General features: G+C 34.4%; 1 long non-coding RNA gene across 12 annotated transcripts in view; it reads right to left on the reverse strand.

The window, feature by feature from the left end:
* Nucleotides 1-24,378, reverse strand: part of LOC144287842 (uncharacterized) — a 435,194-nt gene that overhangs the window by 349,044 nt on the left and 61,772 nt on the right. For 8 of the 12 annotated variants that reach the window (XR_013355616.1, XR_013355613.1, XR_013355619.1 and 5 more), the window contains one exon: nt 618-704. The exons of the other annotated variants lie outside the window; for them this stretch is intronic. This is a non-coding gene — a long non-coding RNA (uncharacterized LOC144287842). The remainder of the gene's footprint in view (nt 1-617; nt 705-24,378) is intronic. 12 annotated transcript variants of the gene reach the window in all.

Here is a 24,378-nt window from a genome sequence, read left to right on the forward strand (position 1 = left end):
TAATAACATCAAAGGTCACTGATCACAGATCACCATAATGAAATGTCTGAAATATTGCAAGAATTACCAAGATGTTGGGCCCTGAGGTCATTTTGCCTTGGTTTATATATTCACTCTTTCCCCTGGGAGCAAGGTAGTCCAAGAAACTTACTATTCCTTTTCCATTCTTTTTCTACATTTTGTAAAGTCAAGAGAACATTGTATACCTAACAGTAGTGTGAAAACTGTGTTAATGTAGAAAAAAAATGCAAGATGATCTACAAAGAACTCTAAAAAAGTTAGCTGCAACTGATATTTTTTCAAGTTTTTTTTTTTTTTTACTTAAATTCCAGTTAGTTAACGTACAGTGTAATATTAGTTTTGGGTGTACAGTTTAGTGATTCAGCACTTCCATACATAATTCAGTGCTCATCAGAGCTAGTGCACTCCTTAACTCCCACCACCTATTTTTCTCCCATCTCCCCACCCACCTCTACTCCAGTAACCATCAATTGGTTTTCCATATTTATGAGTCTCCTTCTTGGTTTGCCTACTTCTCTTTTCCCTTTGTTCATTTGTTTTGTTTCTTAAATTTCACATGAAATCATTTGATATTTGTCTTTCTCTGACTGACTTACTTCACTTAGCATAATACTCTCTAGGTCCACTGACATTGTTGCAATGGCAAGATTTCATCCTCTTTGATGGCTCAACAAGAAGTGTTTCTGGAAAATAGGACCAATAGACTTGCTCAGTGCAGGTTTACCACAAACCTTCAATTTGTTAAAAGAAAAAAAAAGCACTATCTGCAAAGCACAATAAAATTAAGCACAATAAGGATGTAGGACTGTACACTGAAGAGTAAACATAGGATATTTTCTTCAGCTATAAATATTGTCGTATCAGAATTTCTGGTTAAAATACTCTTAGGAAACAGACATGAGCCAAAATGTCAAACTAAGGACCTCCAAAGGCTTTCCCTTCCAAAAAGCAATGAAAAAAATAGAGAAATATTGTGAGAATCCATTTTTCATAATTAGAAACTAACCACGGGTTTACAGAAACCATTTTGTCAATAAAAATGCCTAGTCTTATTAACAGTGGGTTTTGAGGCAATTTTACCTACTGTGATCCTGTTTCCCATTCCCCAGCTCCGTGGCATCTTTGAAAAGTAACAAACTGCTTTCCTAGTATTAGAGAGAGCTGAATGTGAATCAAACTTTCAAATAATTCAAGTTCCAACTGACTTTATCTGACCTGTCAACCTGGTTAATATTTCCTGAGAGAATCCACTCAAAAGGCTTATTTTATTTATTTATTTTTTTAGAACTCAAGAGAAACTGTTCAGTACTCAAAGACATTTATCAAATGTTTTAACATCACAGTTTCTTGAGGTGAGGGTAACAATTGGGGCAAACAAAAAGCTTAAAAGCAGCTGAGTAATGTAATGCCCAAAGAGGTTTGTAAAAAGATGAAACATACTCCCGAGTGACTACACATATGCCTTGGACTGTACACATGTTCTTAAAAAGACCTAGGAAGGCGCTAAACTCACACATCTGTCTGACTTTGAAGTTCTCTGGAAGCAGAAAGTAAAGACTAAGACAGGTCTTTAAAGTGTCAGGGTGCTTGTTGAAGACATGGCTCCAAATTCAGGGTCCCATAAGCAGTAACAGAAATTCACTATTCCATTTGCCAAGAAATCTCTAGCTGGTCATTTACTGACCATGAAACTAAGCCAGTATAGATTTCACAAAAGTTACTAAAGTACCACAACCAGCAGCAGCAACACTGAACCATAAAGGAAGAAGGGATCTGATTTCCAAAGTGACACATGATTTGAAATAGTCTAGTTTGCAAGAAAAATATGAGCCATGTTAAAAAAAAAAAAGGAACAACAACATTGACTCATAAAAGAGGAAAATGCACTCAATACAAATTGTACAGGAAGAAACTCAAAAAAAGATAGACTTACTAGTCACAGACTTTAAATCAGCTATTTTAAATATGTCCACAGTGCTAAAAGATCAGCTATTTTAAATGTGCTCAAAGAGCTAAAGGATATCATATCTAAATAAAGTATGAGATATTTCACTAAATATAGAATACCAATATAAAGGTAGAAATTATTCTAAATTTTAAAAAGAATCAAATTGAAAACTTCCTAGAAAGACTCAATACAGATTTGCCAGGCAGAGAAAGCTTTGATAACATGAAGAGAAGACTAGGGACACATCCAGTTTGAATAAAAAGGAGAAAGTGAAGAATTAACAGAGCTAAGGAGAGAAGACTCACCCCATTTTAGATTTCAAAAGTTATTACAAAGCTCTCATAATCAAGACAAGATGGCATTGGCGTGGCTCTGTTCCAATATTAGAACAGAATTTTAGCTCAAAAAATCTTATTATTTAGAAATCAAGGCATTAGTGACAGAATATAAAAATAATCTCAGGAAAAGATTCATTCAATTAAGGCACTGAGTACCCACCTTGCCATCCAACAGAATAGACCTCATCTTAAAGTGTCAATATCAATAGAGATACGAAGGTTAGAATCCATGTTTCAGGAAAATATATCAAATTATAGAATTCTAGTCTTAGGCAACTTTTCCTAAACATACAACAGTTATTTCAAAGAAAACTTCAAAATATCTGAGTTTTAATTCACAATGATAAATTGTTCTATTAAACTACATACAGTTCTCTGAACTTCAGAAATTGAAATATTTTATCTTTCCAACATCACAGTTATCCTCCAACATAATGTCACTAATATTCCCAGAGATTAGAAATAAGCTGAATATAAGGATCCTAGGATGTCATCAGTATACAAGTAGCTGCTACTAATACAATTAATTTGATAGTGACAGCATTGCAGGTGATGTGAATACATATGAATTTCATGCAGATCAGACAATTTATAAATTTGGGGAATTCTTATTACATGCTTACATTTCTGCAGAGCAAGTGTTTCAACATTTTGAAAGATAATTGAAATTGTCATATTATTCAAAATGCAGTGAAGCAATACATGTAAACATCTGTTCTAAAAATTGAAAGCTTTAGTTATTGAGACATTTAATGAATTTTCAACCTTCAAGTACAAAAAAAAAAACTAGTATTGAAGCCTATAGTAAAATTTGTTACAAAAGTATGTCCTGGAAGTCCTCTAGCAGGTTATAAAAGAATTCCCAGAACATAGCTTTTAAAGAGGTTTTGTTTATTAATATATTGCCCTTATCTTAACATATGGGCATGTACAGGGTCTTATCCATCTTTGTGTTCCATAATTTTATCTATTTTTAATTCTCTCCACTGATTCCTATTTTTGGTACTATAATTTTTTTTAATACTAAACACACCAGAAAAAAAATACCTCGCGTGCTCAAGTGAAACATAATTTTGAAATACAACAGTTTTCTATGCCATACCAGTTTCTAAAAGAAAAATATAGCTAAATGCTCTTTAATCTTGGTCCTGTTTTGTACTCAAAAGTGAAAAACAAGTAAGAGAAATACAAATTTTGAAAATGTCCAAGACCCTGAAAAATAACAGCTTGAAACTTGTCAGGCTTTGCTGCTTGCAGTAAACAAAAGATTTCTGATCTGGTACCCACAATTATTGTATGCTTTATAAACAGTTAACATATCCTCTGCATCTGAATTTATAGTGGCAACAAGTCTATCATGGCAAAAAAATATTAAAAAGCCTAATTTCAGTGTTGTACGCATGATAGAAACTATTAAAACTATGGGAATATTTATAGGCATATCAACTTTGCTCTGAGACTATCTGATGAAGAGATAGTATCATTTCTCTGCTTCTGAGATTGAGTTAGAAATAGAATAGGGACTAGGAATTTATTCTCATAATGGTAAAAAAGAATCCACAGATAAATTAATGATACATTATTTCTCACTTTGATAATTTTTAAATTTTCTGAAGAGAGCTTTGATAATTTCAATAACTTTATGAGAACATAATTGTAGTACATGATCCTTGCCACTTGTCAAAGATCAGTCTTCTAGATCTCCTCAGAAATCACCTACAAATATTAGAAATACAGTTTTGTTGAGATAAAACTGATGTTAGGAACAAAATAAACCATATTTAAGAACATTTGAATCATATCCTTCCCATTTTCCAATCCATATCCTTTTTTCAGACTCTAAAAAGTTAAGTTTCAACAACAAAGGCACAAAACACAGGCTTGAATACTTTCTGCTGAAATGGGTCTTTCTTCTCCTGCAAAGTTCAAGTCTCCCACTATCTAAGCACTGAGCAACAAAAGACACTTCCCAAGTTCCCAGGTGGTCAGATATGAGCAGATGCTCATGGTAAAAAATAAAAAAATAAAAATAAAAAGCCTTACAGCAATTTACAACTCTGCCTGGTAAGAGAAATTTCAGAAGAAAAATATCCTGCCTCTATTTAGGCCCATGTTTTTACCGTATGACAGTAGCAAGCAGTTTCAAGCCTGAGATCTCTGCCTAAAATATTCAGGGTGTGTTCTAAGCATTTGTCAAAATGCTCCCCACAGCAGGGAAGGAAGGACACCCCGTCTTTTAATTTTCTTTTTTTTCTTTTTTTTTTTTTAAGATTTTATTTATTCATAAGAGACACACAGAGAGAGAGACACAGGCAGAGGGAGAAGCAGGCTCCATGCAGGGAGCCCGATGTGGGACTCGATTCCAGGACCCCAGGATCAGGCCCTGGGCTGAAGGCGGTGCTAAACCACTGAGTCACCAGGGCTGCTTCCGTCTTTTAATTTTCACTCATTAGAACTTATTTCTCCAATGATTCTATCATAATATAGGGTTAATGTCAGAATAATTAGACAAACTTTCTGTAAAGGGTCAGATAGTATTTTAGACTTTGTAAGCCAAAAGGCAAAAACTGGATATTATGCATATATTTATGTAATAGAGAAAACAGTTTTTTATATTTAGATTATATTTTATGAAATGTAATTGCAATAGTACAGGCATATTGAGAAAAATATTTTGGTATTTTGGAGAAAAAATATTTTGATTATAAGAAGTACTAAATTTCAAACAATTAAAACTAATTGCAAAGTTTCATAAGTAAATGCTGATATTTTATGTATTTTATCTTTGAAAATACCTTTACACAGAGAGATACTGTTACTGATATTAATCCACAAGCATATAATTTTACTGAGCTTTATTGCATAGAAGGCATTTATAGAAGTCTATTCTTTTGATATTTGCCTCTTGGCATGTCTTCACTTTGCAGAGTAGTCACTCACAACTGAAGGCTACACACACTCCCCCATTACAGTTAAATAGACTCTAAAATATGGAGATTTCTTACAGAAATTTCAGAAAAAATCCACTGAAAATCTGTTGGAATGGAAATAATACTTTTTGTTTCAACTTTTGGCACCATGGGAAGTGAATAAAAAAGCTTGATTATTACTTGAAATTCAAGTAAGTTAATGGTCATTCAAAATGATTTTACTGCAGCATAAGTTTCACAAGTAACTACTATTTTATTTTTTACTTTTTGGTTGAATTCTTTGAGAAATAGCATAAAAACTAATTTCCAAAGCCATTTAATATTTTCTAATAGTGACTGAGAATTGTTACTAATTCAGAAAAATGTCGGTGTTGTCCTGAGCTCAAAAAATTCCAATAAAACATTACCACAGCTAACCTGTCAGCCCTGCAGTGTGACAGGGCAAATCTGGTTAACTCTACTTGTATTTGACTAAGTATCACATAACTTAAAATTGTTAAATCCACAAGAGAAATTCAATGAACTGTTTATATTTTACATGATACAAAGTATGTGATAATGAGTAACACAGTTACTGGAGGCTATAGACACCTTGTGTTTTCATTAGCTTTGTAAAATTTCCCAGCTAATCCTTTTTCTGCTCAAAACATTTTTCCCCACTATTGGGTCTAATAAATCTTAGAGGATTCTACTTCAGTTTATGCTGAACACTTGCTTTGATTCTTACAGTTATTCCACACAGATCTTTTAGAGCATTTAATTCTTCACTTTCTACTTATCCAGCTCACCTAACAAAACATTAGCAGTATTGGTAATATAGAACTCTGCAAGAATCAAAGAAAACCAATAAAAATATCTGCCTTCAAATGACCCAGCAATTGGACTGCTAGGCATTTACCAAAAAAAATCCAAAAATACTAATTCAAAGGAATACATGCATCCCAATGTTTACAGCAGCATTATCTACAATGGCCAAACTACGGAAACAGCCCAAGTGATCATCAACTGATGAATGGTGTGTATAAAATGAAATATTACTCAGCCATAAAAAGGAAGAATCATCATCTACCATCTGCAATAATGTCCATGGAACTAGAGAGTATTATGTTAAGCAAAATAAGTGAGAAAAATATACCATAGGATTTCACTCATGTGGAATTTAAGGAAAAAAATGAGCATAGGGAAAATAGAGGCAAAGGAAGAAACAGATTCTTAACTATAAAGAACAAACTATTGGTAACCAGGCAGGTGGCAGAATGGGTTAGATAGGTGATGGGGATAATGGAGTGCACTTGTGGTGAGCACTGGGCGTTAGAAGTGTTAAATCACTATATTGGATACCTGAAACTAATAATGTACTCTATGTTAACTGGAATTGAAACAAAAACTTAAAATTAAAAAAATGATAAAAGTTTAAAATTTATCTAAATTTTTAAAATTTGTTTTAATTGACTATGAATATTGTTTCCAATGGCCTCTTCAACTGTTTTAAAAAGCTGCCAGTGTTTCTGTTTTGTTTTCTGACAAATGTCAACGGCTACAATCACACATATTTTAATTAATTCACTGGTAATAAGTGGTTTTCACTACTTGGCTAACTCAGAAAATTTGGTTACAGCTTGTTTTGTGTATGAAGTTCTTCCATGATGAAATACTACTTTTTGATGTGTAACTGATATATCAGTTTCAGGTATGTAGCAGTGTGATTCAGCATTTGTATGCACTGTAAAATAATCCCAATAAGTTGTTACCATCTGCTACGGTACAAAATTATTGACTATATTCCCCATACTGTGTTTTACATTCCCATGTATACAACTGGAAGTTTATACTTCTTGATCCCCTTTATCCATTTCACTACTACCCTCAAACTCCCATCTGGCAATCACCAATTTGTTCTGTAAATCTAGAGGTTCTTTTGCTTTTAGATTCTACATCTTCCATTTTCATTTTTTTTTTTTTTTTTTTTAGTTTTTCTGATCACTGTGTTCAAGTTGGGAATATTGCCGAGTGTATTCTGGCAACAAAAATGTATATTGCATTCTTTTAGTACTATTAGAATGGCATTGCATAACAAAGTGAATTAAGCAATTTACCTCAATGGAGACTAAGGTAGTAATTTCAGAATCTTATGTCCCAACACATTCTGTAATAATATCTTAAAATATACACATTTTCCAGTTTTACTAAAATTGACTTAACATTGTTTTTTTAAAGATTTCATTTATTTATTCATGAAAGACACACACAGAGAGAGGCAGAGACATAGGCAGAGAAAGTAGCAGGCTCCATGCTGGGAGCCCAATATGGGACTGGATCCCAGGACTCCAGGATCATGCCCTGGGCCGAAGGCAGGTGCTTAATCGCTGAGCTACCCAGGTGCCCCTGACTTAACATTGTTTAAGGTGATAATATGATACATATGTTGTGAAATGATTACCCCATATAAGGTTAACCTAACCATCACATGACATTATGATTTGTGTGCGTGTGCTAAGAACATTTAAAATGTAGTCTCTGCAACTTTCAACATATATTTTTTTTATAATAAGCAATGCTATATAATAGATCTCAAAATTATTCATTTTACAACTGGAAATTTGTACACTTTGACTGACATCTCCCTATCCCCTCAAGCCTTCCTGGTAACTACCATTCTACTGTTTCTAGGATTTTGGCTATTTTTTTTTTTTTTTTTTTTTTGGTGAGGGCGGGTGCTTAAGATTTAATATTTAAGTGGGATCATAATGTCTCTTTTCACTTTGCATACTGCCCTCAAAGTCCATCCATGTTGAAAATGGCAAGATTTACTTCTTTATGAATGAATAATATTCCACTGTATATATACAGATCACATTTTCTTTATCCATTCATCCATCAGTGAACATATACATTGTGTTTTCATATCTTGACTATGCAAGTAATGCTACAGTACACATGGGGATACAGGTATCTCTTCAAAATGGTGATTTCATTGCTTTCAGATATATACACAAAAGAAAAATTGCTGAATCATACAGTAGTTCCATTTTAAATTTCTTGACAAACCTCCATACTGCTTTCCATAGCGGATGTGCCAATTTACATACCCACCAACAGTGTAGTATGATTCTCTTTTCTCCATATCCTGGCTTTTTGTTAACTGCCATTCTAAGAAGTGTAAGGTGATTTTCATTTGCCTTTCCCCGATGATTACTGAAGTTGAGCATCTTTCACGTACCCGTCTCTTTGTACCTCATCTTTGGAAAAATGTCTATTCAGGTTTTCTGCACACTTTTAACTGGATTTTTTTCCTGAGTTGTAGGAATTCCTTACACATTTTAGAAAAATTAACCTGATATATGGTTTGCAGATATTTTCTCTTATTCCATAGGCTACCCTTTGTTTCTTTTACCATGTAAGTTTTCATTTTGATGTGCAATAGCATAAAAGAACAATAAATTTAAGCTATGAGGTAAAAGCTGTGTATATTGAAAACAATGATATTGAAAAACTAAAGACAAATGGAAAGACATTATATGTCCACAGATTGGAATAATATTGTTAAAATATATGGACTATCCAAAGACATCTATGGATTTAACACAAACTATCAAAATTTTAGGGGTATTTTTATTTTCACAGAAATAGAAAAAAACAATCTTAGAATTTGTATGGAACCCATAAGACCCTGAATAGCCACAGTAATCTGAGGGGTGGGTATCATCTTGATCTCAAAGTGAAATACAAAACTATAAACACCCAAACAGTATAGCACCCACATAAAAACAAAAACATACATCAATAGAACAGAATTAAGAGCTCAAAAATAAACAACACACATCGGACCAACTACCATTTGACAAGGGAGCCAAAAATATTCAATGGAGGAAAGAGTAGGTTTTTCGATAAATGGTACTGGGGAAACTGGATACTTATGTACAAAAGAATGAAATTGAACCTCAATTTTATACCACTCACAAAAATTTTGAACTATTAAACTCCTCGGGGGGAAAAAGATGGGGAAAAGCACCTTGATATGATCACGGTAACAATTTTTTTGGACATGACACTAAAAGCACAAGCAACAAAAGCAAGCTAGTGAAACTACAAGCTAAGCTTCTGATAATTTTTTATAGTGATTTCAAATATGTTACAACATTTGATCTCTAAATGATAAATAGAAGACCAAATACATATACTACTTTCCTAATTTTGCAAGCTTAGATCACTGAAGCTCATAACTGAATTCCTCCATGAACATAGGACTGATACCAGAGATACTCAGACACCTGTAGTAATTCTTTTACATACTATCATTTACTTTGGTAAAATGTTTTCAGTACCAGGGGTTAACTACATAGAAAAACAGACAAATCCTGCTTGGTAAAAGTTTCTGTAATAGCAGAAACCATAGGAAAGGCATCATGGATAGCCAGATTATCTTTTTCCATCATGGAGGTTTTGTAAATATTGAAAGAGGGCATGTGGCTCTTTCCTTCATTAACTGAAATCAAATTAGTTTTTCTCTGACCTACCATTCCTTCTATTCCCTAAGTAAGAATACTTTGTTGTGAAGGAAGGAAGCAGGAACTCTTATAATTACTCTTCCTCTGGCATATAATTTCCCTGACCTATGAAAGCTTTGATATGTGCACTAATAAAACCCTAATCTGATATCTGATATCCTCTCAGAATGGCTCTCTAACCAGTCATCTCCTCAGCAAAATTGGGAAGGGTATTTTGAGAATCTCAAATGATGGGCAAAAGAAGTGCTAGGTATCCACCATGCATTTCAAAGATTTCCTAACCCATCCTTGGATATATTTTTAAAAATTGATATTATATCTTCGTATGAATTTACATTAATATATTAAGCAATCAACTCTACCAGAAATGCTAAATTGCAAATGGTAAGATCATGAAAAACACTTTCTGAAAACATCTGTAAAGAATTATCAATACAAACTACCTAAATGTTAATATTTGTGCATATACTATGAATATTTGGCTTCTTGTCCTGGATTCTAAGTATATGAGAAGATTACTCTTAAACAGGCAACCAGGTAAAAAGCATGGATTTCTGAGATATTAATCATTTCATAGAGGCTGATATTTCTTCTGCCTATGACCCAACTCATGAGCAGCTGTCATACAAAACAAAAAGGAGGGGTAAGTTGATAAGGTCTGGCACATAGTCATGTAGATAATTGTTTAGATCAAAGGATTAATGGTCTTTTTAAAAACCAGCTGCTACTTACTTGCCAGTCTATTTTCTGATATGTATTCTCTATTTCCACACCAATTTTTTTTTAAGATTTTATTTATTTATTCATGAGACACAAGGAGAGGGAGAGAGAGGCAGAGACACAGGCAGAGGGAGAAGCAGGCCCCATGCAGGGACCCTGATGTGGGACTCAATCCCGGGACTCCAGGATCATGCCCTGGGCCAAAGGCAGGTGCTAAACCACTGAACCATCCAGGGATCCCCTTTCCATACCAATTTTAAAGGTTTAAGCCAAAATATATTTTCTTTCTCATGGTACTATTTCCAAAATTTAGAAGAGTATTTTAAGGATATTCAGACTGAGCATAACAGTAAGATATATTACTACTCAACCTGGTTTCTCATTCAAGTTACCTCTTTTCTTTTTGTGATGCTCAACTGAACGCCACTGAGTTTTCCCATGAGAAATGTGTGTTTTGTAGAGAGATTGAAGTCATTTTATATTTTCAAAATAAACACATACTGTCTGAAAACAGAAAACAGCACCATAAAATACTGACAATGAAGTCAAACTGCTGTCTACTAAAATGGGGGGGGGAAAGGAGGGGGAACCTGAATCATTCCTGAATTCACCTGCAATTACACCTTATTCCCTCAGAACAAAGCCCCAAAACTATTTCATCCAAAATATTTCAGCACACTTTTTGGTATTAAAAAATAATTAGGTCCTTATTTTAGATTTGGAAGAATAAAGTATTTTTTTTTGTAGGCTTTGAAAAATTTCATGTAAAGACAAAATCCAGTACATTCATAGTAGTGTATGAACCAAGAAGTATGCTAGACAAATAGTAAATTTGCATTTCTTTACCTTTTTGACAAATCTGCCCAATATTCAATGTCTTCCAATAGAAAATGGACATAGGTTAGGCTCAATGTACTGCATTACTATTTTAGTGCTGACTGCCATTTTAAACTATATTTAGCATGTATTTGGCTACGTCTAGGGGCACCTGGTTGTCTCAGTCTGTTAAATATCCAACTCTTGATTTCGGCTCATGTCATGATCTCAGGGTCATAAGATGGAGCCCTCCATTGGCTCCAAGCTCAGTGAAGAGTCTGCTTGTCCCTCTCCCTTCCCCTCTGCCCATACCCCAAGGCACACCCTAAAAGTAACTACACAATCTTAAAAAAAAAAAAAAAAAAAAGGAAAGTCTAAACATCCCTATCTGAGCACCTAACAGGTTCACTTTAACACAGGATGTAAGATGACAGAATATCCATGATTACTACCCCTGGCCTAATAGAGCTTCTAAAACCCTTGTGATTTTCCCAGTGACAAGAGCATCTTTTGCTTTAATGAATCAAACAAACTTAAATTGTTCTCTGAGTATACACTTTTAACTCCCCCCACCAAAAGACCCTGAGATAAAATACATGAAGCATAATGTGGAAAAGGAGACAAAAACAAACATACAGGAGGTTTGATTTGGTGCCAATTACGTATAAGATAATTTTCATTGTCAGAAACTAGTTAATCAAAAGCCCCACAATTAGATCAAGTATGAGGTACTAAAAGAGAAACTATTTTATGTAAATTTAGTGCCAGAGCATTTACATGATAATAATTATTATACCACAAATACTCTGGATACATAACAGAATTACATATACTTCAATATAATATTCATGCCCTAAAGTAGACACAGCTGTCTGCCTCTAACTCAATGGAAAAGAATACGGAAAAAGTAGAAACAAAATAGAAAATTCAACTGCAAACCACTCATTGGTTCTCAGATTTCTTTCCCCTTGATAGAAAATGAAGTCTTAAAATTTTGAAATAGGGACGCCTGGGTGGCTCAGCGGTTGAGTGCCTGCCTTTGGCTCTGGAGTCCCAGGATCAAGTCCTACATCAGGCTCCCTGCATAGAGCCTGCTTCTCCTTCTGCCTAGGTTTCTGCCCCTCTCTGTCTCCCATGAATAAGTAAATAAAATCTTACATAAAAATTTCTTTGAAATAAAGGGAAAGAGGCTATTAGAGTGCACCAGAGGACTTTTGTATAGTTAATGCTGTAAATGCTAGAAATAGAGATTACCCTTTTGAATTAGACTGGGATTGTTTTTTTTTTAGCCAATTATTGAGACTGGATTTAATATGTAAGGATTTGATGCAGAGCTTCCTCATTCTCAGATTCAGTAACGACTTAATATCCCACTTTTGAGTACTATAATTGATACCAAAACCATTTGAATCACAAATTTTCATTTATTTCCCTCAAAGTTCCCACCCTATAAATGAAGCTCTAAGATTTCTCATTGGTCGGGGATCCCTGGATGGCTCAATGGTTTGGCACCTGCCTTCGGCCAGGGGCGTGGTCCTGAGGACCCGGGATAGAGTCCCACGTCGGGCTCCCTGCATGGGGCCTGCTTCTGTCTCTGCCTCCCTCTCTCTCTCTGCTGAATAAATAAATAAAATATTAAAAAAAAAAAAGATTTCTCATTGGTCTGTAGTCCTCTAAAAGCTCAAGTAGGGACAAAAAAAAAAAAAAAAAAAAAGACTTCCATCAAATGCCTGGCACCTCAATGCTAGATGTAGACAAGGCAATGCTTTTTCCACATGGTCTCTCAGGCAAGGATACTGGATCACTCTTCAGTAGTCCAAGAGAATAAGTGTATCCTATCATGTCTCAAGTTGTAAGCACTGTATTTGAGATGGTTTCAACTCTACCACATCCTATTCATCTCAATGCAGGGTCTTCTGCATACAAGGATGGGGAACAGATCCCATTATGTGGAAAGAGTGACGCTCATCTTTAAAAATGATTTACCACACCAATAAAAAGGTGCTTATTTTCGAACTATTTGACTACAAAACATGCCACATTTTTTTTTTTCAAATAAACTAGTACATATGTAATTACATCTTATTTTTTCTTGGAAAAAAATCATAATTGTCAAAGTTGTCTATTGGATTTAAATAAGATCTCCTATTTGCACAAGTGACTGAATGATTAACATAGGGAAAACTGCAAATTGGAGGTACAGCTTAAAAATGTCAACCATCTTAAGATCCAACAGTTCACTTTAAGAGATCATGATCCTTGGGATGCCTAGGTGGCTCAGAGGTTGAGTCTCTGTCTTTGGCTCAGGGTGTGATCCTGGTCCCGGGATCGAGTCCCACATCGGGCTCCTATAGAGAGCTGGCTTCTCCCTCTGCCTATGTCTCTGCCTCTCTCTGTGTCTCTCATGAATAAATAAATAAAATTTTAAAAAAAGAAATATCATGAGCCTTTTAACATTTGTTAAAAGTACTAAAGTTTTCATGGTAATGTGCATTGGTTTATGTAATTGCCCCTTATATTAAAAAATAGGATTGCCTGCATTATGTAATGGAATAGATGAGACTTCCAAGAAAGATCATGATGATTTTAAAATCCTCATGATCCACTTCTTGTATGTAAATAACTAGTTTGGAAAAAAAAAGTTTTTATTGCTTGTCTATTGCAAAAGCAACTTTCTTATTTTATAATGCTGAAATCCCCAGTTAAATATGTAACATTATTCACTTTTATAAAAGTCCCTTCTTAACAAAAATTAACCTCCAATACTTTTGAAAATATTTAAATGGGACACTTAATAAAGACAAAAACATTAAGCAACATAATGAAAATGTGCAGATTTACACTGAAAAGGGAAAGTCTCAGCTCTAGGAATTCCAACATCAAGAGAGCACAGAACTGTGAGAGCAAAGACAATAAAACTTGCAGCTAGTGACTTTGGAGATATAAACCAAGCACATGTATGCAAGGTTCTAAAAGCCAAAAAAAAGTGTTTCAGGGAGGAAGGAATGAACATTTTGTCAAATACTAAGTGATCAAGTATAATCAGAACCAAAAACTGGCCACTAGATTTATCAACTCAGTGGGTAGTGTTGACCAGAACAAGCAATCTGTTAGAATACATAGACAAAAATATGGCTCCATTAGGTTCAACAGAAAAAAAAAAAACTTGTATCTTGGAGTTACACTAATATCCAATTTTTTTTGAATGAATGAATATAGAGGAGTATAAAGAAATTAGGAAAAAATAATTTAGGATATTTCTTAACATGTTCAAGGCAAGAGTACAAAACACTAAATTAGAGTAGCATCATAAAAAGAATTTCTAAGATTTGAAATAGTAGAACTAAAGCCTATAAAATATGTAATTGATGGAATAAAAGAAACACATTATAGATAACTAAGATTTTGTGTCTGGAGGACAATGAGGATAGAGATAAGAGAAGAAGGATAAAATAGCACCTCAGTGTTAAACTTACTGAATAAAATAACAAGCAGGAGATACAGGACAACTGGAAGTATATATAAATATTATCTTTAAAATGGTATCTACTAGACATCAAATAGACACATGAGCCTCATCTGGGCTAGTGTCTGTTTCTGTAGATAAAGTTGTATTGGGACTCAGCCACACTCATTCATTCATGCATTGTCTGTGACTGCTCCTATGGAGCAGCAGAGTTAACCAGTGCAACAGAGATTTACAAACTTAAAATATTTACTATTTGGATCTTTGCAGAAAAATATAGCCAACCCTCATGTAAACTAATTGTGATTAATATAGCAAAATGTAACTAATAACTAAAATGCAATCACTAGAAACTAGTATGCTAATTTTTCATTTTCAAGTGGTCAAATGGCTCAGTTCAAATATATAGTAATCATTGAACCCTTCCAATTCTAGCTAGAAATTCCAAAACTGTGAAAACAGACCTTCAATATTTCAAAATAAAAGGATTTGATACTGAAGGATGGAGTAATTAAACAATGAGCTTAGTTCTGAAACATTCAGGAATTGAACATTTTAAGACTTTAACTCCAAAAGACTCAACATCATTCTGATTTTGGATGGGTACAAGTGCTATTTCAAATTTTCTTTAGCAAGGAGAATAATTGCTTTAATCAGAACACCAAAAAGCTGTAAGTCCTTATGATAGCAATGATCATGATGTACAGAGGATCTTTAATCTAGACATTTGCTGAAATATTTTTATCATCTCCATATGACTTTGAAAACCTCTACAAATATTTAAGACAGATTTTTGGCATCTCATTGTTAATGACTTGGGTCAAAAATGTTAATCCTATTAGTAAACATGCAAATATATCATATTACTATTTTCTAACACTAAGTTGTCAAGGGCTATTTATGCAAGCAATTACCCAAATATTTAGGACAATAATTTCCCTGTTCAATTAGTTTTTTCAACATATGTGCATTTCTTGTGCTTACTGAAATAAGAGTAGGTATTTCATTTAGGCAAGTGCCATAATTAGAATAATGTTCCTCTAACTGGAAAATAAAAAATACAATTTAAACAGGAGAATGGAACCAAGACAAAAGATTAATTTTGAAGCAGGAATTCATCACAGTTAAACCAATGAGATAAGACACATTTAATTAGAACCCTCACAACAGAGGAAAAGTGAATAAAAGCTTCCAAGGCCTTTGCTAAATTAACTAAATTGTGCTGCATCTTACAAAATCTTGGCCTGCAAAATATTTGGCAAAAGTGGTAATGTCTGCTAACTTTGAAGAGTCAACTTTTGGTGATTAAATGTGTGGATTATGTAGACAAAGCATTTCAAAGCCATACTTCTGGAATGATGTTCCCTTTAAATTTCATGAAAGTCCTTCAAAGAAAGATGAAAGGCTTCACTCTAGTTAAATTGCATTGATGCACAGTACTTACAAAATGACACACAAAAAGCACTAGACCATTCAGACACATCCTATTATAGCTAGAGAAATTCCTGATGCTCTGGAAATTTAGCCCTGAGTTGTGAGAAATTCCTCATTACATCACAACAATGTATTCCAGGTTCTATGCCATTGAAGGATTTTTAATTCCCGTACATGGACCCTCTTTAAATCAACACCATAAAATAATTTGATAATTCAATGAAGTCAGACATTTTATATAGTGATTTTCACATCTGAGTGGTCAACTGGGCCACATATTTTGGATTTCTACTTTGTACTGAATTAGCTTTAAACAGTTCATTAAAATGAGGGTTTTTTTTTTTGATTCAGTTTGAAAGTTCTATGGTATTTTGATTTATAGTGTATATTTCTTATAAATACCTAAGACATACCACTGTGAAAACCTGAGGCTTCCTAAGGAAAAGATTTCTGAGTTTTCAGCAAACCTGTTCTGCTCCTAAATAGGTGTCTTGCATTGGATGCTTAGAATCATTTTTTTTAATCCAACCTTAGAAAATATTGATAGAAAACATTTCTAGCTCTACATTGCATTTGTTAATACCAACTCCTTTTGGTTTTGTAAATTTGAGTCCTCAAGATTAACTTTTCTCTCCAAGTGTTCTCTAATAGAATTCTACCAGTGAGCTTTCAAAAAGACATTTTCCATCTGCTGACAGAGGAAGTACTCTCCTAATAAAAGAGACAAAAGTGCTCCCTCTTAACTTACATCTTATACAATGCACTGGGTATTCTAAGCAGCAAGTCCCTTGTAAATGGGGTTTCTTAAAAAAGGGTAAGACATGGAGACTACATCCATCATTACAATGCATTAGTTTGTTTCTGTTCTGTCAGCCCTGATCTATAAGGAAGCCCTGCTTTTGGTAACCAAGGAAGAGTCAGCCCCCTATCCACCTCTGGGGCCATCCCTTCTTCCCTTTTTACAAGGAATAACACAATCAGATGCATAGCATTCATGGGACCATTTTATGGCTCTAGAATCCCAAAACCCCAACAGTTTTTCTTAATTTCATCCTATTACTGATCTCTTCATTCCAAAGTGGCAGCATTTTTGCTGAGATGTTTGACTGGATCCACATATCAAATGTCTAATCTCTTTAGCAAACAGTCGTCCAGTTACACCCTTAAGTGTTCTCTCCAGAGCATGCTTTCACATGTTTTCACAATATGAATAGGCTAAGAATTTTCCAAGTTTTTAAGTTCTGGTTCTTTTTTGCTTTATAATTCCTTTAATCTATTTCTTGTCTATCACATTTTACTGTAAGCAGTAAGAAGAAACCGGTTTATCACTTATAAGTTCAATTTTCCTTATAACAGTAGAACACAATTCATGTAAGTTCTCTGCCACTTTATAACAAAGATCAGCTTTCTCCCAGTTTTCAATAATGTGTTTATTATTTGAGGACTCACTAAATGTACACCTCTGACATTTATATTTCTAGCAACAGTCTTCAATACAATTTAAGCTTTCTGTCATGAGCCTCAAAACTCTTTCAGGCTCTGCCAATTAACCAATTCCAAAGCTACTTCTACATTTTCAGCTATTTGTTAGAGTATCACTCCCAGTGTATAATACAAAAATCTGTATTAGTTTGCTAAGCCTCAGGTAACAAAATCCCAAAGACAGTGGCTTAAACAGAAGCTTATTATCGCAGTTCTGGAGATTTGAAGTTCAAAATCAAGATGTGAGTAGGGCCATCCTCCTTCATGAAGGCACTTAAGAAGGATTGGTTATGGTCTCCTCACCTAGCTTCTGGTAATTCTTTGGCTTATGACATTGTAACTCCAATCTTCACCTGGTAGTCTCCCTATATTTATTACAAATGTCCTCTTCAAAACAAAACAAAACAAAACAAAACAAAACAAACAAACAAAAAACACCAGTCATACTGGATTTGGGCCTCATTCAACTCTGGTATGACCTCACTTTAATGTGATTCACCAAATACTTTATTTTTAAATAAAGGTCTCATTATGATGTATTAGGAATTAAGACTTCAACATATAAAAACATGGGGGAGAGGGAAGAGAATTCAAATCATAACATGCTAGATACCTTAATTAAGTAACTTATAAAATGTTTATTATGTACATAATTACTAAATACCTAAAATTTCTGTCATGATATTTTTCTCCTGTAGATTTTTTCTGTGGCATAGAAATGGGAAAATGAGCTGAAGAACAAAATACTTTAAGACTTTATTAATTCTCCTAAACTAAAATTACAAATAAGTGAAAGTAGCTAATTTGCCATTATCGATTTCTTGGAACCAGAGGTTAGTTTCACAAAGACTATCAAGCCTAAAATGCTCCTATTTAATTCACAATTCTCTTCAGGTTATTGACAGTATTTCTTCAGAGTTTAATTTCAGTGTGTATTTTTATGCATTAAAACTAATTACAAAATAAAGAAAAATGGCAAAATCTAGTACTTCATAAGGTTTCTATCACATTAATAGAAAATAAATTTACATTGTGGACACTAATTTTTAAATTAATTGATTTTTTGTGACAAAGTCTTTTGTAATTCTCTTCTGAATTTTGTTATTTATTTTTGAGTAAACATAACTTTCTAAGAAAAATAAGTTGCCTTTTTTTAATGCTTTTTGATCTACTGCAAACAATCAGATAAGAACCCATTTGAGAGAAATCACACTGGTTTGAACTCAGTACTTTTCGGGATAGAAAGACAAGCTTTTTAACAATCTCCATTTTATACATTATTTTGAAAAACAATTAACAACCTCATATGACTTTGCATGTTTATGTTAAGTACATTCTTTCAACCTAATCTTGTTCCTGAGAACTGTGTATTTCATAAGACTATAGAAATTGATATCTATTCACCTGAGAAATTTTAGTAAGATATTTTTCGGGGCACCTGGGTAGCTCACTCAGTTAAGCATCTGACTCTTGATTTCAGCTCAGGTCATGATCTTGGGGTCCTGGGATCAAGTACTACCACTGGACTCCATGCTCAGCAGAGTCTACTTAAGGATTCTCTCCCTCATCCTTGTCCCTCTTCCAACACACACACTCTAAAAAATAAAAAAATCTTTAAAATATGTTATATAGTTCAGGTATAAGAGAAAGCTTAAGATTTTATCTTCATTAGAGAAATATAGATATAGGGTTATTCGTGAATTTTTAACTTGTGAAATTTGGGAAAAATACAAGAAAATGTACCTTCTTAACCACTGGAAAATATTTAGAAATAGAAAAAAAGAAATGACATTCATATGTTAAAGATGGTTTTCTGGGGGTACAATTTGCTCTTTTATTTCTCTAATTCCGATATTTACTCTGATGACTGCTATTATTTTATTTCACTTATTTATTTTTATTAAAATATTTTATGTATTTATTCGTGAGAGATCCGGGGGGGGGGGGAGGGCAGAGACACAGGCAGAGGGAGAAGCAGGCTCCATGCAAGGAGCCTGATGTGGGACTTGATCCCGGGTCCCCAGGATCATGCCCTGGGCTGAAGGCGGCGCTAAACCGCTGAGCCACCGGGGCTGCCCGACTGCTGTTATTTTAGAACATGAAAGAAATCATAAGGATTTTTAAATTGTTAAATAAAATAACCCAATGAGTGACAAAAACAATCTATGAACACTGATGTAGAAAGGTTTTCATTTAAGAGAAATATAATAATAATGTATCCTGGGAATATTTTCTTAGGAAAAAAATGTAGGAGAAAGTAAAAGGGGGAAATTTTAATATTCTTTTCTAATCTAAAAGTAGATCTGAACAAAAGGAAAACTCTAGGATGTTGGTTCCGATTAATTTACTATGTTCTTCTGTCAATTCTCAATGAATATGTAAATTAATCCACATTACATCTAGAATCTTACTTTACTGCATTGATTTTAGAAATTATTTCAAAACCAAAGAAAAGTTGAATGAATTTTCAAAAAGGCAGCAAGGACAGAAGATTTGAACCTATCAAATATTGTGACATTCTAAACCCACAGCATGAAAACAGTAAATAGTCTTGGTTTAAATAAAGGCAAGTTCCCATAACTAAATAGAAAGCTTAAGGAATATATAAATGGGAACCTATAAAAACTAATAAGAAATGTAAATTAGATAGATTTGGGGGAAAAAGGCTCACTACATCTCCAAAACTAAAGATCCTATTTTCTGCCACATATAAATGTGAGCCTGAAATGAATTAAAGACAATATAAATTTTTAAAAAAATTTTTTATTTATTTATTCATGAGAGAGAGAGAGAGAGAGAGAGAGGGGCAGAGACACAGGCAGACAGAGAAGCAGACCTCATGCATGAATCGATCACACCCCAGGGCTGAAGGCGGTGCTAAACCGCTAAGCCATTAGGGCTGCCCAATTAAAGACAATATAGAAGAACATATTATAATCTAACCTGCAAAATTGAAAGGTACCTTTGCAGAGTGAACTTCTCCTAAAATGTATAAAAGATGTGGAGTGTTTTTGTTAGATTCGATCTCAAAATTCGGGATTTATATTAAACAAAAGATGATACAGATCATATCATAAATCAATCTACTTGCCACACTTTAAAGACAAACTATGACATTTAAAATATAAAAAAACAAATCTAGAAAGAAAAAAGGAAAACCAAAATGAAAAAGTTTTCAGGAAAAAAAAATCGTATTTGCTACCATAAATGTTCAGGGCAGAGCTCCCCAAAATGTGCTACAATGGCTTGTTGTTTTGTATTAAAGTTACTTAAACACCCAGTCCAAGAACACTCTGACCTTCCTGTGTCACCTGGAAGCAGGCAATCTCTTCTGTGAAAGGTACCCCTCCCTGCACCAGGAAGTAGAGAAACATTCTTATAGTCAGAGACCAGCAATTCCAGGCAGGGTATAACAAACATTTGTTACTTTTACTAATTTACAACCTCAGTCCAAATCGGGTTTAGAATTACTTACTAAAGCACCCAAAGTGCTTTAGTCCTTTGCCCTATCAATTCCTAAGATTGTCTAAGAGGTATAAAAGATGCATACCTTGTCATTTCTTTAGGTCTCAAACTATTAGACTTCTATGTATACATAATTAAACTTTTTTCTCCTGTTCATCTTTATGATGTCATTTTAACTTAAACCAGCTAGAAGAATCTTTAAAAGTGAAGAAATTTTTTTTCCTCCTCAGCAATAATGGGTATATAAAAAGATGCTTAAAGTCACTAGCAATCCTAAGAGCACAAATCCTATGTAATGATCAAATGATATGGTACCATGGATTAGAAAGAATTTCATAAATCCTATCCACAAATCCTCCTATGTTCTTGTGACAAGACAAAAATTTAATTGATGGAATGAGCACTGCATGTTATACTATATGTTGACAAATTGAATTTAAATTTAAAAAAAATGTAAAAAAAAAAAAAGGAAACATTTTTCAGATATTTTGCAAATTAATCAGTCTCATTTAGCAAACAACTAAAATAGAGTTGCCCAATTAAACAGTGATTCTGTTCTTGGTCTTTTGTACCAGAAAATTTTTCACTAACATGGACACAAAGTTACTTACGAGTATATTTGCTTTGAGATGTATTTAGTACAGAGCTGGAGGAAGGCAATTTCCATGCCCAATCTGGCAAAAGAGCTAAATGAAATGCAGTCAATTTGTAAGAATTCTATGCACCATTTATAAGCTACAGATTAGATGGATGTACAGAAAAGCTAATAGGATTTAAAAAGTGTTGGAAAAAAAAAGAATTAGAAGAAGATCACAATCCATCCTCAGATCCTTAGTCTGCATAGCTTACCTAGAGACAGCTAATGATATAGTTTATAAGGTCTCCTTCAGGTCTACTTTTGCTCCAAGCAAGGATTGTGGGAACTATGGAAAGGTTACCCTATTATTGCTTTCTCAATTTTACCATAGCTCACACATTCATCCTTAAGTTAAAATAAAGAAACTCCAGACTTAGTAAGGAGAAACTTTATCCAAAAAGGACTTGCAGGGACACCTGGGTGGCTCCACAGTTGAGCATCTGCCTTTAGCTCAGGGTGTGATCCTGGAGTCCTGGGATTGAGTCCCGCATTGTGGTCTCTGCATGGAGTCTGCTTCTCCTCCTTCTTCCTATGTCTCTGCCTCTCTCTGTGTATGTCTCTCATGAATAAATAAATAATCTTAAAAAAAAAAAAAAGGATTTGCAAGGGGGAAAAAAGGGCTGCTGCAAGAGGGAGAATGCTGGGACCTTAAGATCTGCCAGTGTCTCAAATATCAGGCAAAGAGGATTATCTTTAATTGAGAAGATTCAATTCCAGCAGAAAGAACTGAATGGGGAGAAGTGGAATGAAAGTATGGTCCAGTGACCAGAGAATGTTTTGTGCTGTGGCCAGCCTATTCTCAGAAGGGGTTTGCTTGCTCAGATAATGAGGGAAGAAGGTAATCTTAGCCAAAGTTTGGTTGACAAGCATTTTGTTGTTGTTGTCACCACCATTGGTCTGGGAGTACATGCAGTTGAGCTGTTTCTGAGGCAAAGAATGGGAATTTGGAAAGGGAAACAACCATGAATCTTATTTAAGTCACATGTGGAAGGTAGTTCTGTACGGTAAATCATTTCTTAGAAATCAAGGATAGGTTTTCTTAACCCTGCACATTTTACAGGGCTCATGTAAAACTCAACATTGTCACTAAACCTATTCATTTTCCCAGTGTCCAAAAGGCCTTGGGCTCCACTTGCTACAATTTCGCTCATCCAATTTAGAGACCCCATCATCCTCTAGCAATTTTTTTTTTACATTTGGAAGATGACTAGATCATGAAGGCCCCACTGTCAAGATGAGATTGTTGCCTTTCTAAAAGGCCCAAGAGAGCTCCCTTGTCCTGCCACCATATATAAGGATACATAGAAAAATATCTACCATCCTGAAGATGACCCTCATCTATGATGCTACCCTAATCCGGAAATTCCAAGTTTGTTTATAAACTATTCCATTTGTGGTATTTAGTTACAGCAGCCTAAATGAACTAAGACAAGCTGCTTCTACTTTTTACCTTGAAAAAGTCTCTGAATTAAGGAACTAAAAAAAGTCTAGCTACATTTTAGTAATCGGAAAAATATTCACAGATGTTGGAAAAAAGAACAAGCCCAAAATGGAGCCATTTGCCTCATGACAGCAAACCAAGACTTAATTGTAGTTTCAACCTCTGCCATAAATAGGACATTTTTTAAAAGATCTTATTTATTCATGAGAGACAGAGAAAGGCAAAGACATAGGCAGAGGGAGAAGTAGGCTCCTAGTGGGGAGCCCGTGTGGGACTTGATCCCAGAACCCCAGGATCATGACCTGAGTCGAAAGCAGACACTTAACTACTGAGACACCCAGGTGCAGCTGAAATAGGACCTTTATTTTTATTTTTTATTTTATTTTATTTTTATGATAGTCAGAGAGAGAGAGAGAGAGAGAGGCAGAGACACAGGCAGAGGGAGAAGCAGGCTCCATGCACTGGGAGCCCAATGTGGGATTCGATCCCGGGTCTCCAGGATCGCGCCCTGGGCCAAAGGCAGGCGCCAAACCACTGCGCCACCAGGGATCCCGAAATAGGACCTTTAAAAGTCAATCTGAAATTTCCTGATCAGTACCAGAATCAGGTAATCTGAAAAAAAAATGAGGTAATCTGCAAAATATGACCATTGCCATTCCCTTCCCTTAAAAAGACAACCTGGACTGAAAAACAATCATTTATTTTGTTAATAATTTTCTTGCCCCATACTTCTGTCCTGTCTATAATAACTTCCCATTTTGTACAAACCCTTGGAGTGCAAATTTACCAGAAGCAATTGCTGCCTGATTCATGAAAAGCTGAATAAAGCCAATTAGATCTCCAAATTTGCTCAGTTGAAATCTTGTTCCTTAACACTTTTCTTGCCTCAATCATACTATACTGATCAAAACTTTTTAACTCATCAAGCAGCTTACTCAAGTTTTCCGATTAATCATGAGGTCGTATTGTGCCAAAATTTTATTTTTAGAATTCTGTTGCTATATAACAGTCTCCTGCAGCTACACCTCATTGCAGGTCAACCTGTCATTTACAAGTCCTCCTTAGACTTATTAAGACAACTCTCCGCTCCTTTCATCAAGGTCAAAGTCCAAGCCTGAATAAAAACTTTGGATGTAGATATGAAAATCATGGTCAAACAGCTGAAGAATGGT

Source organism: Canis aureus, chromosome 17, assembly GCF_053574225.1.
Source record: "Canis aureus isolate CA01 chromosome 17, VMU_Caureus_v.1.0, whole genome shotgun sequence".
Taxonomy (NCBI): Eukaryota; Metazoa; Chordata; class Mammalia; order Carnivora; family Canidae; genus Canis; species Canis aureus.